At 43.0% G+C, this 17,968-nt stretch overlaps 1 pseudogene; it reads left to right on the plus strand.

Annotated features, from left to right (window-relative positions):
• The window catches only part of LOC109026917 (keratin, type I cytoskeletal 18-like), a 34,734-nt pseudogene extending 16,987 nt beyond the window's left edge, over positions 1–17,747 (plus strand).
• The last annotated feature ends 221 nt before the right edge of the window (positions 17,748–17,968 follow it).

The raw sequence follows: 17,968 nt of genomic DNA on the forward strand, positions 1-17,968 counted from the left end.
GCAATAATTTGCCCAAGGTCTTATAGCAAATAAGTGGTAGAATCATGGTACTGAAACCTATGCTTTTAACCAATATGCCTTAACGTACCTAAACTGTAGGTGCTAGTTCACTTCTCTATCCTGGGGAGATATGATAGTGGTAAGGAATACCAGTGCTACAGAATTGAAATATACTGGGCCGGAAAAAGTGGAGATAATTCTGAACATGATATATTTTCTTAGGGCACTTGAAGTCGTAATATATATTTTTCATTATGAGTATAAATTCACTGGAAACCTGAGGTTAAAATTGAGTGGTAAGAACTTTTGCCAAATATTTAGGGATGGAAATTGGTGTCCAGGGAAAAAGAAAATACTGTAACTTATATCTTATACTGTAATTTCCTCCCTGATTTCTTCTTATACTTTATATTTCTCTCCTGTGGCATTTTAAATGTTCTCTCTTGTGTAATTTTTGTTGATGTGTGTCTTTTACCCTCAGTAGACTGTAAATTCCTAAAGGATAGTAATTACTGTGCATTTATGTATTCTCTATTGTTGCTTTTCTTGTTTTGTATTCTGCATTTGTTTATTGCATGCTTAGAATGTGCCAGATCTGGGTCGGACGTCATGGCTCACGACTGTAATCCCAGCACTTTGAGAGGCTGAGGTGGGCAGATTACCAGCCTGGCCAACATGGCGAAATCCTGTCTCTCCTAAAAATACAAAAATTAGCCAGGCATGTTGGTGCATGCCTGTAATCCCAGCTACTTGAAAGCTGAGGCATGAGAATCACTTGAACTCAGGAGGTGGAGGTTGCAGTGAGCCATCTGGGTAACAGTGCGAGACTCTGTCTCCAAAAAAAAAAAAAAAAAAAAAAAGCCAGATCTGTACTAAGTCTTTAAGAGTGAGTAAAATATAACGTCTGCACTTCTGCTCTCCAGAGGCTTATTTCTAATAAGGAGACAAATGTAACAAATTTAATACAGTATAATGACTGTTGTAATTATGAAGTTAAAGGTACAGTGGAGGCTTAATAGAGAACTGAGCAATTTAACTTAGAATTTCAATTTGTTGGCCAGGTGCGTTGGCTCATGCCTGTAATCCCAGCACTTTGGGAGGCTGAGGCAGGCGGATTACCTGAGGTCGGGAGTTCGAAACCAGCCTGACCAACATGGAGACACCCCGCCTGTACAGTACAAAATTAGCTGGGCCTGGTGGTGAATGCCTGTAATCCCAGCTACTCAGGAGGCTGAGGCAGGAGAATGGGAAGCGGAGGTTGCAGTGAGCCGAGATAGCGCAATTGCACTCCATCCAGGGCAAGAAGAGTGAAACTCCGTCTCAAAAAACAAAAAAAAGAATTTCAATTTTTTTTTAATGATTAACAAGTGAAAAGTCTCAGCTTGTGAGAATAAAGAAGCAAGCAACTATTTTCTGTACATGCAGCTATACTTGCTGATAGATACATGGAGCACAGGTGTCTGTGAGTTAGTGGAATCTCTTTATTCTTCCATGAGAAGCATTGGTATTTTAAAGTGGGATGAAACCTGAAAATAAGAATACAAAGTAAAAAGTGTTTTATAAGAAATCTATTTTATTAAAGAAAATCTTTAGAAAGTTCATTTAAAATTTACCACCAAAATTCAAAGTAATGGTGCTTAAACATCTGGAAAAGAGAACAAAGTGTAATATCTTTTCATGTAGTGTAATATCTTTTCATGTAGTGTAATATCTTTTCAAATGTAGTTTATTAGTTTAAAATCCAGTTTTTCCTTTCTCACTAAATCTTCTCAAACCAGTAGATAAAACTCCCACTGGATTTTCTTGTAACTCCCATTTGGTTCAGAAGGAGGGAGCAAAGAAGGTAGGAGCTGGGGCCTGGTGGTAGCCTACATATTTGAAATTGACTGAGTGTGAGACAATAGCAAGTGGTGTGAGTTGTGCCACGTTTAGAGAGGACTGATTATTGCCACCTAGGATTATAGTCTCAGTGTAACATTTTAAGGTTATTTGAAAATTTCTGAACTTACCTGTACAATGAATGAATAAATAAAAAAAATGAAAAAATAAACATTTTACACTTAAATATTTCATTTAGATGAACTTTATAGAGGAGCTAGTAGCCAAGCTTCTATTTTTGAGATCCCCATAATGATAAAGGGGGTCACATTTGTCCCCTATGTAGTCCAAAATCAGTCCCCTGTCCTGGACCTTATCTCTAGAGAATCTCAGTATGTCTGGGGCACAAGAAGCTCTACATTTAGGGCTGGGCTCAGTGGCTCACGCCTATAATCCCAGCACTTTGGGAGGCCAAGGCAGGCAGATCATTTGAGGTCAGGAGTTCGAGACCAGCCTGACCAATACAGTGAAACCCCGTCTGCACTAAAAATACAAAAGTTAGCTGGGTGTGGTGGTGGGCACCTGTAATCCCAGCTACTGTGGAGGCTGAGGCAAGAGAATTGCTTGAATCCAGGAGGTGGAGGTTGCAGTGAGGCGAGATTGCACCACTGCACTGCAGCCTGGGCTAGAAAGTGAGACTCTGTCTTAAGAAGCTCTACATTTAACAAGCCCTCCAGGTGATTTTGATGAGCAGCTGGGCTTAAGAACCTTATCTCAAGAACATTTTTTTCCTATACAGGTTTTGCCCTTTGATGAGCTAAATGTAGAGGCAAAGTGGGTGAAGTGAAAATGACTAGATTGTTGCCACTACTTTTAAGTAAAGTAAGAACAAACTTACGTGATGCTGTATAGGTTACACAGCATTTTCATATTTCATTTAGTTTTATAACCCTTTAAATAATTGTTATTATTAATATCCCTATTTTGCAGTTGAAGAGAGGGAAGTACCAAGGAGTTAAATGACTTGCTTAGTGTCCCCCAGCTTGTTTGTTGTAGAACTGGACCTTCAACCCAGATCTCTTAACTCCCAAACCCTGTTTCATGCTCATAGTGGTAAGAGGCAACCTGGATGCAAAGTAGATGTGTATTACAGGTTGAGGAGGGGTGAATAGTTTCATGAACTTTTAAAAAGCAGTTCCATTTTTAAATTCTTCCTAGAGCTTCTATAAACCCTTTTTAAGACAGCAACAGTGACTCTGGCTTATTTGCTACTAGTTCTCTGCTTTGTTATATTATCACCCAAGCCCACCATGGGTGGGTAAGACTGCCCACCCATGCTAGAGAGGGTAGTCTATCCCATGCTAGAGAGGGTAAGACTTCTTTTTTCTTTTTCTTTCTTTTTTATTTTTGAGACAGAGTCTCACTCTTGCTGCCCAGGCTGGAGTGCAGTAGCATGATCTCGGCTCACTGCAACCTCCGTCTCTTGCGTTCAAGCAATTCTCCTGCCTCAGCCTCCCAAGTAGCTGGGATTACAGGCACACGCCACCATGCCTGGCTAATTTTTATATTTTTAGTGGAGACAGGGTTTCACCATGTTGGTCAGGCTGGTTATGAACTCCTGACCTCAGGTGATTCACCCGCCTTGGCCTCCCAAAGTGCTGAGATTACAGGCATGAGCCACTGTGCCCGGCAAGACTTCTTTTTTCTAATGGCCACACTCCTAACAAGTCATGCTTGTGCATCACCTGTTTCTTTTTTTTTCTTTTCTTTTTTTGAGAGATGGAGTCTCGCTCTGTCACCCAGGCTGGAGTACAGTGGCATGATCGAGGCTCACTGCAACCTATGCCTCCCGGGTTCAAGAGATTCTCCTGCCTCATCTTCCCAAGTAGCTGGGACTACAGGCTTGCACCAGCACACCCAGCTAATTTTGTATTTTTAGTCGAGACGGGGTTTCACTGTATGTTGGCTAGGATGGTCTCGAACTCCTGACCTCAAATGATCCACCCACCTCAGCCTCCCAACGTGCTAGGATTACAGCCATGAGCCACCACGCCTGGCCTCGACTGTTTCATATTGACTTCCAGCATGTTGTGTTGTTGGAATTCCCAGTTGAGTTTGAAACAGATTTTCCACTTGGCATATTAGTAGTTCCTATCATGCCATTCATACTTGCTTTGTTGTTTCACATTTATCTTTTCATAGCATGAAATGTAGTGATTGGAATTGCATTTTGGGCTACATCTTCTCTAATTGGTTCAAAGCAAATAGAGATTGGATGGGAAAAGTCAGTGGATTATGGGCCTGTACAAAAGTGCTTTGATGAACATCCATGTCATGTACATCTCCTCAATACTAAAAATACTGGGTCATAGGATGGACACATGCTTTATTCTACTAGTTATTTTAGAAATAACTAGTAGAATAGTTATTTCTACTATTTAGTAGAAATAACTTTAAAAGCAGAAAGCATTTAAAGTGTTTTACCCATTTATTTTTATTTTTTATTTATTTATTTATTTTTTTGAGACAGAGTCTCACTCTGTCACTCAGGCTGGAGTGCAGTGGCGCAGTCTCGGCTCACTGCAAGCTCCGCCTCCCGGGTTCATGCCATTCTCCTGTCTCAGCCTCCAGAGTAGCTGGGACTACAGGCGCCCACCACCACGCCCGGCTAATTTTTTTGTATTTTTAGTAGAGACGGGGTTTCACCGTGTTAGCCAGGGTGGTCTCAATCTCCTGACCTCGTGATCCGCCCACCTCAGCCTCCCAAAGTGCTGGGATTACAGACGTGAGCCACCATGACTGGCCGTTTTACCAATTTATAATCCCACCAGCTGGGTATGAGAGTTTCAGTTTCCCTATGTCCTCAAACTTTAAAATATATGTCAGTTTGACAGGATAAATGTGATCTCATTGCTTCTCATTTGTGTTTTCCTGGTTGAGTGTCGTTTTGTGTATTGATTGACCATTTGGGTTTTCTTTTCTGTCATTTGCCCTTTCTCCATTAAAAACAAAACAAAACAAAACAAAACAAAAAACCAAAAAAAAAAAACTTCCTGTTTGACTTTTCCTATTGACTTGCAACAATTCTTTATATATTTTCTGCACATCAGTCCTTTGTTATCTGCTGCAGAGATCCTCCAGTCTGTGCTATTCATTTATTTGTTTATTTTGTGGCTTTGGTGTACAGAAGTTTTTTTTTTTTAATGTAGTCAGATGTATCAGTCTTTTCCTTTGTGGTTTGTGGGTTTTGTGGGGGCGGGTAGTTTTTGGGTTTTGTCTTTTTTTTTTTTTTTTTTTGAGACAAATTCTCACTCTGTTGCCCAGGCTGGAGTGCAGTGGCACCATCTTGGCTCACTGCAACCTCTGCCACCCGGGTTCAAGTGATTCTCCTGCCTCAGCCTCCCAAGTAGCTGGGATTATAGGCATGCACCACCATGCCTGGCTAATTTTTGTATTTTGAGTAGAGACAGAATTTTACCGTGTTAGTCATGGTGGCCTCAAACTCCTGACCTTAGGTGATCCGCCCGCCTCGGCCTGCCAAAGTGCTGAGATTGCCACTGCGCCTGGCCTGGGTTTTATCCTTCTTTAGCCTGAGGTCATTTTTGCATGCCTGTATTTTCTTCAGAAAGTTTGAAATCTTTGCTTTTTCCACTTAAGTTTTAAGGGAGCTAGAGTTTGTTTTTGTGTGTTACCTGGGGTGTCTTTTTGCCGTGTGGATAACAACCAGAGCTGTTGGCATTTATTGTAGTCCTTTTTTTTTTTTTGAGATGGAGTCTCACTCTGTTGCTTAGGCTGGAGTGCAGTGGCACGATCTCAGCTCACTGCAACCTCCGCCCCTGGGGTTTAAGCAATTCTCCTGCCTCAGCCTCCCGAGTGGCTGGGATTATAGGTGCGCACCACCACGCCTGGCTAATTTTTTGTATTTTTAGTAGAGATGGGGGTTTCACCATGTTGGTCAGGCTGCTCTCGAACTCCTGACCTTGTGATCTGCCTGCCTCAGCCTCCCCAAGTGCTGGGATTACAGGCATGAGCCACCACACCCGGCCCGTAGTCCCTTCTGTCAAAAGCTCTCAAATACTTGGGGCTATGTCTGAGCTCTTTCTTTCATCTTGGGTCAGGTGTAAGATTTGCCTTTCCTTTTCTGTCTGTACCTGCACTGCCTCCATATTGTTTTCATTGTTATTGCTTTATAAGTCATAATAGTAGGTGGGACACGTCATTCCTCCTCCTCCTTCTTCAGAGTGGTCTTGGCCATTCTTTGCCTCCCCCATTTTTATTATGTCACTGTTCCTGTTGATAATCTTACCAACTTTCTGATTTTTCTGTTAAGTCACCATTGAAAATTTACCTCACAGCCTACCTCAGGACTTCGTTAGAATCCTAATTCTCCTTTCCATCCCTGTTACCATCCAGTCCCCTACACCTGTTCCCATGGTAGCCCTGATCAGATGTCAGCTACCTCAGGCTGCATCCTACATCAGCCCCCATACCTCCACACCCCTGCATCATCCAAGAATATCCTGGACTTATCTTCCGGATGCAGCAGTCTGGTCTCAGACTCTAGCAGTGATTTCTAGTTGCTTCTCAGGGCCACAGGTCTTGCCTAGGAGCACTCCAGGGAGTCATTTGACAGCTTGCCCAGCTTCTTCTGATGCCCTAGGGCATTCCTGGAGGCCACAGGGAAGCTGTGGAAAAGACTAGGCACAAGCTGAAGCCAAAGTTGGGTGCCTGACTGGCTTTGGTAAATTTGGGGTCATGGTTTGCAGTGCTCACGGTGTAGAGTGGTTGCTGACCTTTCCTCCAGGGGTGGAGATGATGTGAGAGCCCAGCAGGCCCCCTTCACGTGGGCTCTAACTTGCGGAGACCTCCACCATGAGTACCAGGAGGTGGATGGTGGGGCCAGCATAAGCAGTATCCCAAGGACTGATCATGGAGGACCACAAGGAAGGGTCTTGAGGGTGACATTGGCCAGGCCCTGGGAAGCCTCCAGAGAGTGCTACTCAGATCCAGGGTACAGTGTTGCATTTCCAAATGAGACGGCAGTTCCTTCATATTGCCAGGGAAAGGTGTTTACCAAACAGGAGGTCCCTGTCATTCAGGCCTTCCTCTGAATGGTTTCCTCCAACGATTTGCTTCCTCTTCCTCTCCCACTGACCCAACTCTCTTTCAAGCAGCCCACCCTGCTTGCAATCCACATAACATTTCATGTATGCCTTTTTGCATATCATTTTCTTCTATCTTCCTTCACCAAATGATGTCTTCCTTCTTCAAAGTGATGCTCAGAACTCTCTCCATCCACAAAACTTGGCTGGTTTTTCTTTCTCAGCCCCACCCCTCTGTCTGCTTGTCAGTGACAGCACTGTGCAGAGCTGCCCCTCTTTCTGTTTGTTAACACTTATGTGTATTGCTTTTCTCGTAATCTTCCCAGGGATTGTTCATGTCTGCCCAGCCTGTCATTCCTAATCATGTTGTTTCTCAAGGACAAGAATTATATCTCCCTTGCACTTTGACTTTTCATAGTATAGGCCAGTGCTTAGCACATTGGGTCATAGAACAGAACGTGGGATTGGCTGGGTCCAGTTCGAGGTTTATCACTTGCCTATTGACCTTGAACAAGTTACATAACCTTTCTGGGCTTTAGTCATCTTATTTATAAAATGAGGACAATAATGGTACTTTCCTCATAGGGTTATTGACTTGGCAGAGTATCTCGATGTGGTAAGCACCCATAATAATATTGCCTATCAGTGTTATTAGTAGTAGTTAAGATATTAGAAACGATGCCAAAATATGAGGCCTAAAGTGCTACATACAAATTTTACAGTTCAGTGATGCTGTCAATTTAAATCAGTTACATCTTGGCATCAGGAAAATTGTCTTTCCTGACTGAAGCGCTGTTGATTGCTCGTCTCCCTCATTTCCTCCCTCTTCCTGTGATAGGCAAGTCCACGAGATCCAGTCTTGCATGGGATGTCTGGAGATGGCAGACAAGCAGTCTGGGCATTGTGAGTAACAACCATGGAGACCAGAGTCCTTTCTCTAATGACACGATGCTAATGGGCTGGGTTTCCTGATTGTGCTCTGCCTTGGGGGCTTAATGATTCAGCACGGAATGAGTTTTGTTGTTGGGGTGGACAGAAAAACCCTATGACAAAGTCACTGATTTCCCTTATTGTGCCCTTTGGAATCCCACAAGTCTTATCCCCCATTACCCCTTCACTCAACCTGACATGGCCCTGTGGGAATGGAAGCACCTTCCTCCATCTGTCTTAATCTAATTACCTAGCCCTTAGAGGAATGTGCTCCGTAAAAACTCAGCGATGGCCAGGTGAGGTAGCTCATGCCTGTAATCCCAGCACTTTGGGAGGTCGAGGCAGTGGATCACTTGAGGTCAGGGGTTTGAAACCAACCCGGCCAACATGGTGAAACCCCATCTTTATTAAAAATACAAAATTAGCCAGGCATGGTGGCACATGCCTGTAACCCCAGCTACTTGGGACGCTGAGGCTGGAGAATTGCTTGAACCTGGGAGGTGGAGGTTTCAGTGAGCTGAAATCTGTTGGTAGAGGAGCTGAGGCAGGACTGGCTTGTCTGTCATAATATAAAAGAGTCTTGGAAGATGTCTGGGGTCCAGGGTCTGAAACCCCTCATGGCCTTTGGAACACCAAGCTCTGTGCCAAAGGGTGGAAGGCTGCCCTGCCACACCACAAATCTGAGCCCAGGGCATGAAACCCCTCATGGCTTGGATGGAAGCCAGGGCTCAGGGCATAAAACCCCTTGTGGCCTCTGGAATGTGCACAGACTTGTTGATTGCTCTCCCAGGCCTGTAAACATGTTCTCCATTATCTCAAGCAGCAGAGCATATTCTATATGCATCAAAGAAAATGCTAAACCATCACAGCTATGCTTGATGCACTGCTACCTTTCTACCCCCACGTCCTCACGCCCTCACCTGTTTACCCCCACATCCGCACTTCCTCACCACCTGCTTCTTTGTTTGATCACCAATGGATAGTGTGGGCTCCTGGAGCTTGGGGCCTTCACAGCCTCCATACCAGCGTTGGCCCCCTGGACCCACCTTTATGCACTCTTAACTTGTCTTTTCTCATTCCTTTGACTCCGCTGGACTTTGTAGCCCCCACAGCCTGGTGTTGGGTCTGATCACCCCAACATTTCTGGTGCCCAACGTGGGGCTATGAAGACCCTGGTGAAGGAATGCTAGAGTGTGTGGAAGCGGAGGACACATTGTCACAGGACACCTGAGGACAACTAAAAGAAGCTTGGCGGGTAGGCTGGGTGCTCAGAAGAACCAGGGTGACAATGGGACAGAATGAAAGTAAACATTCTGCTGATTTAAATTTCTTAAGGCATTCATTATGGAGGGGGGAGTGAAAGTTAGTACTCAGAATTTATTAACACTCTTTAGTACAGTAGAGCAGTTTTGCCCATGGTTCCCAGAACAAGGGACAATGGAGTTGGATGAATGGGAAAGAATTGGCAGAGATTTTAAAAAGGTGCATAAAGAAGGAGCCAAAATTCCAGTTTCTGTTTGGTCAATGTGGGTGTTGATAAAGGGAGCTCTTGAGCCATTTCAGATGATGAGGCAGATTCAGATGAGGAAGAGGCCGACAAGTGTAAAAAATTAACTTCAGATTCTGAATGTGAGGAACAGGAACCAGAGGAAATTAAAGAAAAGAAAAGGAAGCTGAAAAAGGTGTATTTTACTAGCACGTTGATTCCACCTGCTGAATTAAATGAATAGCCACCTCCTCCCTCTCCCCTTAATGGGTGAGAAGATGAATTAGCTGTAAAACTTACTGCTCCTGTAGTGGCAACATTAAAACTGGGAACAATTGGTGATGCTATACAAAATTCTATTCAAAAGGCTAGAGCTGAGGGAGACCTAGAAACATGGCAATTTCCAGTTAACTATAGCTCAACAAGGAGGACAAAATATAGCTAATTGGGCCACTTTTCCTTTTAAGTTGTTAAAGGAATTTAAGCAAGCCGTTAGTCAATATGGGCCAAATTCTCCTTTTGTACAAACTTTACTAAAAAATGTGGCTCTTGATAATAGATTAATACCATATGACTGGGATACTTTAACAAAATCTGTTCTCACTCTGTCCCAGTACTTGCAGTTTAAAACTTGGTGGGCTGATGAAGCTCAAACTCAGGCAAGAGAGAACACACAAGCACAGCCACCTGTGCCTGTTTCCTTTGAACAATTAATGGGATTGGGCCCTAATTGGGGCTGATTAGACAATCAAGCAGTAATGAAAAATGTTCCCATTGTTCAGTTATGCACTGTATGCTTACGGGCATGGAAAAGAATAAATGTTACAGGGGAAAATATCCTTCTTTCAGTTGTTTGATTAACTGCCAAACTGGTTTGGGTGGAGCAATGACCACTGAAACAGGAAAAACTAGAGGCTTTAAAAGAATTGATGCAGGAACAATTACATAAGGGACATATAGAGCCTACTTTCTCTCCTTGGAACTCTCCTGTGTTTGTTATTAAAAAAAAAATCAGGTAAATGGAGAATGTTAACAGATTTGAGGGCTGTTAATGCTGTAATTCAACCCATAGACACACTGCAACCAGGACTGCCCTCTCCAACTATGATTCCTAATTAGTGGCCTCTCATAGTAATAGATTTAAAGGATTGCTTCTTTACCATTTCTTTAGCTACCCAAGATTATGAAAAATTTGCTTTTACTGTTCCCGCTATAAATAACAAAGAACCAGCAGACAGATACCATTGAAAAGTATTACCATAAGGCATGTTAAATAGCCTGAGTATTTGTCAAACTTATGTCGGAAAAGCTATTAAGCCATTAGAGAACAATTCAAAAAATGTTATGTTATCCATTACGTGGATGATATTTTATGTGCAGCTGAAACTAGGGAGGAATTAATGCTATGCTACAAACAGTTAGAAAAGGCTGTAACTGAAGCAGGGTTAATCACAGACCCCAATAAAATCCAAACATCTACTCCCTTCAATACTTAGAAATGAAAGTAGAACAAAATACTATTAAGCCTCAAAAAGTTTAAATTAGAAGAGATAATTTTAAAACTCTAAATGATTTTCAAAAATTATTAGGAGACATTAACTGGATTTATCCCACTTTAGGCATTCCTACTTGTGCTATGTCTCACCTCTTTTCTACCTTACGAGGTGATTCTGATCTTAACAGTAAATGCTCTTTATCCAAATAAGCATTAGAAGAACTTCAACTAATTGAAGAAAAAAATTCAACAGGCACAAGTGTCTCAAATTGACCCTATGCAGCCATTACAGTTTTTAGTTTTTCCTACTAAACATTCACCTACAGGTGTTATTGTTCAACAAAATAATCTGGTTAAGTGGCTTTTTCTACCTCACCATACAACTAAAATGCTCACTCTGTACTTAAATCAAGTTGCTGTACTAGTCAGACAAGCAAGGCTGAGCAAACAAAGTTAATGGGATATGATCCAAATGAAATTATAGTTCCATTAAACAAACAACAAATTCAGCAGGCTTATATTAATTCCCAGGAATGGTAAGTTAATTTGGCAGGTTTTACTGGTGTTCTTGATAATCAATATCCTAAATCCAAAATATTCCAATTTCTTAAATTAACATCATGGATATTGCCTTCCATTACTCAAAAAACCCCTGTTGAAGGGGCCATTACTGTTTTTACTGATGGATCTAGTAATAAAAAGACCTCATTTGTGGGACCTCAACAACAAGTTTTTCAAACTAACTTTGCTTCTGTTCAAAGGCCTAAACTTATGGCTGTGATAACAGTGTTAAAAACTTTTAAACAGCCAGTAAACATTGTTTCTGATTCAGCTATGTAGTGCAAGCCATGCAAAATATTGAACGTGCCTTAATTCAAAGTATGACTAATGACCAACTTAATCTTTTATTTCATTCTTTACAGCAAGCAGTACAACAAAGGCATTCCCCTTTCTATATCACTCATATAAGAGCACATACTAACCTCCCTGGCCCTTTAACTAAACTTAATCAAAGGGCAGATAATTATATGGGGAAGAGGATTTGCTTGTGTTTAGTTTAGAGTTTAGTTTAAAGGTGTGGATGCTTAAACTTGGGAAGATTGTATAGCAAGTAAGGCTGAGGTGCTACAAAATAATTCCTATGGAATCATTAATTAGTCCCCTAAGGGGATCTTTAAAAAAAATAGCACCAGAAGGCCTTCTTGTAGAACAAATGTAACAAACTGATGGAACCATCGGCAATTAAATCGTACACAATATATTCGGACAAAAGTTTAGGTCCTTATCATAGGGAGTCCTACTGGCATTGTCACCCCTAGTCCAAAAATAATACCTCCTGCCATAGGACAGGAACATTCTGAATTATGGAAATTAGCTATGGCTCAAAGTTCAATCAAAATTTGGGAGGGTAAATATAACAAGTATAATGGGGAGGGAGGTAAAAATAAATAATGCTCTTTCTTTTCTTTCCAACAGGACTTTTTGGATTCAAAGTTATGTCCGGCCACCTTTTGTGCTAGCAATAGGAGATGTTACTCTTGATATAAATACACACTTTATTTCATGCCCCAAATGTCATTTGTTTATCTGCATTAATTCAACTTTTTAATAAAAATCAGACTATCCTAATAAAGCCAGGGAAGCAGTCTGGATCCCTATGTCTTTAAATAAACCATGGGAGGCATTTCCATCCATTCATATAGTAACTGAAAACCTTTAAAAAACTTTTATCCCATTCAAAAAGATTTATAGTTGCTCTCATAGTTGCTATAATTGGCCTCATTGCTGTTACTACAACTACTGCAATAGTTGGTGTGGCTCTGCATTCATCTGTACAAACTGTTAAATTTGTCAATAAGTGGCCAAAGAATTCCACAAAATTATGGAACTCTCAAACTCAAAGAAATCAAAAAATAGTTAACCAAATTAATGATCTCCATCAGACAGTGATTTGAATGGGAGATTGTATTATAAGTTTAAAAAGTAAAATTCAAATGCAATGTGATTGAAATACCTCTGATTTTTACATTACTCCTCATCTGTATAATAAAACAGAGCATGCGTGGGAAAAAGTTAAGAGACATTTAAAAGGTCATACTGGAAATTTATCTTTAGATATTGTGAAATTGAAGGAACAAGTACTTCAAGCCTCTCAGGCACATATGACACTAATGCCAGGAACTGAAGTGCTTGAAGGAGCTGCAGACAGATTAGCAGCTATTAACCCACTAAAATGGATGAAGACACTTGGAGGCTCTGTGATTTCAATAATGATTGTGCTTTTAATCTGTGTTGTTTGTCTTTATGTCGTCTGCAGATGTGGAAGCCGCCTCTGGAGAGAAAGCTGCCACTAAGAACAAGCAATAATAGCTGTGGCAGTTTTGCAAAAAAGAAAAGGGAGACATGTTGGTAGAAGAGCTGAGGCAGGATTGGCTTGTCTGTCATGATATAAAAACGTCTTGGAAGATGTCCGGGGTCCAGGATCTAAAACCCCTCGTGGCCTTTGGAACACCAAGCTCTGTGCCAAAGGGTGGAAGGCTGCTCTGCCACACCACAAATCTGAGCCCAGGCCATAAAACCCGTCATGGCTTGGATGGAATACAGGGCTCAGGGCATAAAACCCTTCATGGCCTCTGGAATGTGCATAGACTTGTTGGTTGCTCTCCCAGGCTTGTAAACGTGTTCTCCATTATCTCAAGCAGCACAGCATATTCTATATGCATCAAAGAAAATGCTAAACTGCCACAGCTATGCTTGATGCACCGCTACCTTTCTACCCCCACATCCTCACCTGTTTACCCCGACATCCACACATCCTCACCACCTGCATCTTTGTTTGATCACCAATAGTGTGGGCTCCCAGAGCTCAGGGCCTTCGTAGCCTCTATACCAGCGTTGGCCCCCTGGACCCACCTTATGCATTCTTTTCTTTTCTCATTCCTTTGACTCCGCCAGACTTTGTAGCCCCCATGGCCTGGTGTTGGGTCTGATCACCCCAACAGAAATTGCGCCATTGCACTCCAGCCTGGGCAACAAGAGTGAAACTCTGTCTCAAAAAAAAAAAAAAAAAAAAAGAAAAGAAGAGAAAGCTCAGAGATGTTTAACTGGAATTGGCCATTTCTTCTGAGCTGAGTACTGTGGCTTTTCAGGAGAATTATTCAAAAATGAACAGCAATGTTAATTAGTTCCCACACCGTGGTTTCTTTTGAGAAGCATTATGGGATTTTGTTTTGTTTTTTTTTCGTTCTGTGGAAAGGTCCTTTTTCTGAGTTGGTCATATGGATACCACCTATGGGGGCTGCCTTCCCACCTGACTGCTGGGCTCCTGCCAGGCCCATTCCTCCTGTTCTCTCACATCTTCTTTCACAGCTTCAAAAGCAGCTCTGCTGTTGGTTCTATGTCCCACTTTGTTCTTTTTTTTTTGAGATATAGTTTCACTCTTGTTGCCTAGGCTGGAGTGCAATGGTGTGATCTCGACTCACTGCAATCTCCACCTTCCGGGTTCAAATGATTCTCCTGCCTCAGCCTCCAGAGTAGCTGGGAATATAGGCGCCCACCACCACGCCTGGCTAATTTTTGTATTTTTAATAGAGATGGGGTTTCATGACATTGGCCAGGCTGGTCTTGAACTCCTGATCTTAGGTGATCCACATGCTTCGGCCTCCCAAAGTGCTAGGATTACAGGCATGTGCTACTGCGCCAGGCCCCCCACCTTGTTCTACTCTCAACTGTCTTTGTTCGCTGTGGGCACAAAGGCCTAGGAAGGGGCAGTGTCACTGCTGTCACTTCTTTGTGGGGCAAGAGGCAGTTTGGATGCTTTCTTCTGTGCACAGTTTAGCTTCTTTGTTCATCGGACTTTGCCTCCTCAACAATCTCATTGTTACATGATTAGAAATGGAAAGAGGTCATTTTGACTGTCTTATCAAAAGGGATAAGGAAAATTGTATTTTTTTTTTGAGACAGAATCTTGCTCTGTCGCCCAGGCTGGAGTGCAGTGGTACAATCTCGGCTCAGTGCAACCTCCACCTCCAGGGTTCAAGCGATTCTCCTGCCTCAGCCTCCGGAGTAACTGGGACTACAGACACGTGCCACCACACCCAGCTAATTTTTTGTAATTTTTCTTTTTTAGTAGAGACAGGGTTTCACTGTGTTAGCCAGGACGGTCTCGATCTGCTGACCTCATTATCCACCCGCCTCAGCCTCCTAAAGTGCTGGGATTACAGGCATGGGCAACCACACCCGGCCAAAAATGACCATATTTATCATATCTCTTTATGTTTGTGAATTCTTTCCTGGGCCTTTCGTGTTGATATTTGGTCTGTTTTGGGGATGTCAACATTGTTTAGCCCACTCATTCTTACAGAAAGCCTTAAGCGAACTCTTCTCCGTATGTTTCACATACTAATCTTCTCCTTCCTTTGTGCTTTTTTTTTTTTTTTTGAGATGGAGTCTCACTTTGTCACCCAGGCTGCAGTGTAGTGGCATGATCTCTGCTCACTGCCACCTCTGCCTCCCGAGTTCAAGCAATTCTCCTGCCTCAACCTTCTGAGTAGCTGAGACTACAGGCATGCACCACCATGCCCTGCTAATTTTTGTATTTTTCAGTAGAGACAGGGTTTCACCATATTGGACAGGCTTGTCTCAAACTCCTGACCTCATGATCCATCTACCGCGGCCTCCCAAAGTGCTGGGATTACAGGTGTGAGCCACTGTGCCTAGCCTATATTGTTGTTTCTAAACAAACAAACAAACAAACCTCATTACTATAGGGAATTAATCTGCAGTCTTCTTACTAGGTATTTATAATCCATGTGTGAGAACAATCTCAAAGGAAAAGAGAACTGTATCAGAAAATTTAGCGTAAGGTATTTATTTGGACAACCTTTAAATGTTTATTTTCTAAAGGTAGAACATTTATTTCTACAGATTTACCTTCAGCTTTAACGAAAAATTGGCCGTCAAAACCTGAGTCCTGTCCTCTTGCTCTCCTCCCTGGACAGCATGAACTTCACCACTTGCTCCACCTTCTCCACCAACTACCAGTCGCTGGGCACTGTCCAGGCACCCAGCTATGTGCCTGGCTGGTCAGCAGTGTGGCCAGTGTCTATGCAGGCATCAGGGGCTCTGGTTCCCGGATCTCCATGTCCTGCTTCACCAGCTTCCAGGGCAGCATGGGGTCCAGGGGCCTGCCCGCGGTGATGGCCGGGGGTCTGGCAGGAATGGGAGTCATCCAGAATGAGAAGGAAACCATGCAAAGCCTCAACGACCACCTGGCCTCCTACCTGGACAGAGTTAGGAGCCTGGAGACCAAGAACCGGAAGCTGGAGAGCCAGGAGCACCTGGAGAAGAAGGGACCCCAGGTCAGAGACTGGAGCCATGACTTCAAGACCATCAAGAACCTGAGGGCTCAGATCTTTGCAAATACTGTGGACAGTGCCCACATTGTTCTGCAGATCGACAATGCCTGTCTTGCTGGTGATGACTTTAGGGTCAAGTATGAGACAGAGCTGGCCATGTGCCAGTCTGTGGAGAGTGACATCCATGGGCTCCGCAAGGTCATTGATGACACCAATGTCACGTGGCTGCAGCTGGAAGCAGAGATCAAGGCTCTCAAGGAGAAGCTGCTCTTCATGAAGAAGAACCATGAAGAGGAAGTAAAGGGCCTATAAACCCAGATTGCCAGCTCTGGGTTGACTGTGGAGGTAGATGCCCCCAGATCTCATGACTTTGCCAAAATCATGGCAGACATTGGGCCCAATATGACGAGCTGGCTCCGAAGAACTTAGAGGACCTGGGCAAGTACTGGTCTCAGCAGATTGAGGAGAGCACCGCAGTTGTCACCACGCAGTCTGCCGAGGTGGGAGCTGCTGAGATGATGCTCACGGAGCTGAGACATACAGTCCAGTCCTTGGAGATCGACCTGGACTCCATGAGCAATCTGAAGGCCAGCTTGGAGAACAGCCTGAGGGAGTTGGAGGCCTGTTACACCCTGCGGATGAAGCAGCTCAACGGGATCGTGCTGCACTTGAAGTCAGAGCTGGCACAGACCCAGGCAGAGGGACAGCACTAGGCCCAGGAGTATGAGGCCCTGCTGAACATCAAGGTCAAGCTGGAGGCTGAGATCGCCACCTACCACTGCCTGCTGGAAAACAGTGAGGACTTCAATCTTTCAATCTTGGTGATGCCCTGGACAGCAGCAACTCCATGCAAACCATCCAAAAGACTACCACCTGCCGGATATTGGATGGCAAAGTGGTGTCTGAGACCAGTGATGCCAAAGTTCTGATACCTTAAGCCAGCAGAAGCAGGGGACCCTTTGGGGAGCAGGAGGCCAATAAAAAGTTCAGAGGTTAAAAAGAAAAAAAAAAAAATATTGGCATTGTTATGGCATTAGCAACTATATATATGTACTTTTTTCAAAACAACATTTATAGCATAACTTGAATTTTCTATTAGTATATACATTTTTCTTCTTTTGAAATGTGTATTTTCTAGTTTATTGGATATTGAAAACAATCTTTGATTTATCATTGTAATTTAAGTTCACTGTCTCTTTTCCAGCAATTATTCTTTTTTCTCTTTTGTGCAGTAGTAGAAAACAAAATCCAAGCAAGCATAGACCGGCAAGATATTCAGCTGTCTGGAAGTCTGGAGATTTTGTCCAGCAAGAAGCCCCCTAACAAAAGGCAGAATGCCAAACTGAGTGCTGACCTCTGACATGGCTCTGATACCCCAGGCCCATTAAGAGAGGCTTTTCTTCCAGCGGGGAGGTGATAGAATATTCTGAATTTTCTGTTGAAAAACTAAGACTATATGCAAAGAAAAATTCCCCCCAATGGGTGCAATTCTATCTGGATGATGCCCTCTCAAAATAAATAGCCTGTGAGGTTTGTGGCTTAGAAGCCTTGTGACCCTATACCTCTTTGTGTTGTTTTGAAATTTTGCCTCCAGTTCTGTTTCTCTGACAAGACCCATGGCCACCTGCAGCCTAATGCTGCCATGAAGCTTTGTTCTGCTCTTTGGTTGCTGCTGGGTTCTTCTTGGGTTGAAAAGAAAAATCACTTCAATCAGTCCATCTATAATGAAATACTGATCTAATGTTTGATACTCCACCATGAAATTAAAATGAAACCGCCC

The sequence above is a fragment of the Gorilla gorilla genome, chromosome 4 (assembly GCF_029281585.2).
Source record: "Gorilla gorilla gorilla isolate KB3781 chromosome 4, NHGRI_mGorGor1-v2.1_pri, whole genome shotgun sequence".
NCBI classification, from domain to species: domain Eukaryota; kingdom Metazoa; phylum Chordata; class Mammalia; order Primates; family Hominidae; genus Gorilla; species Gorilla gorilla.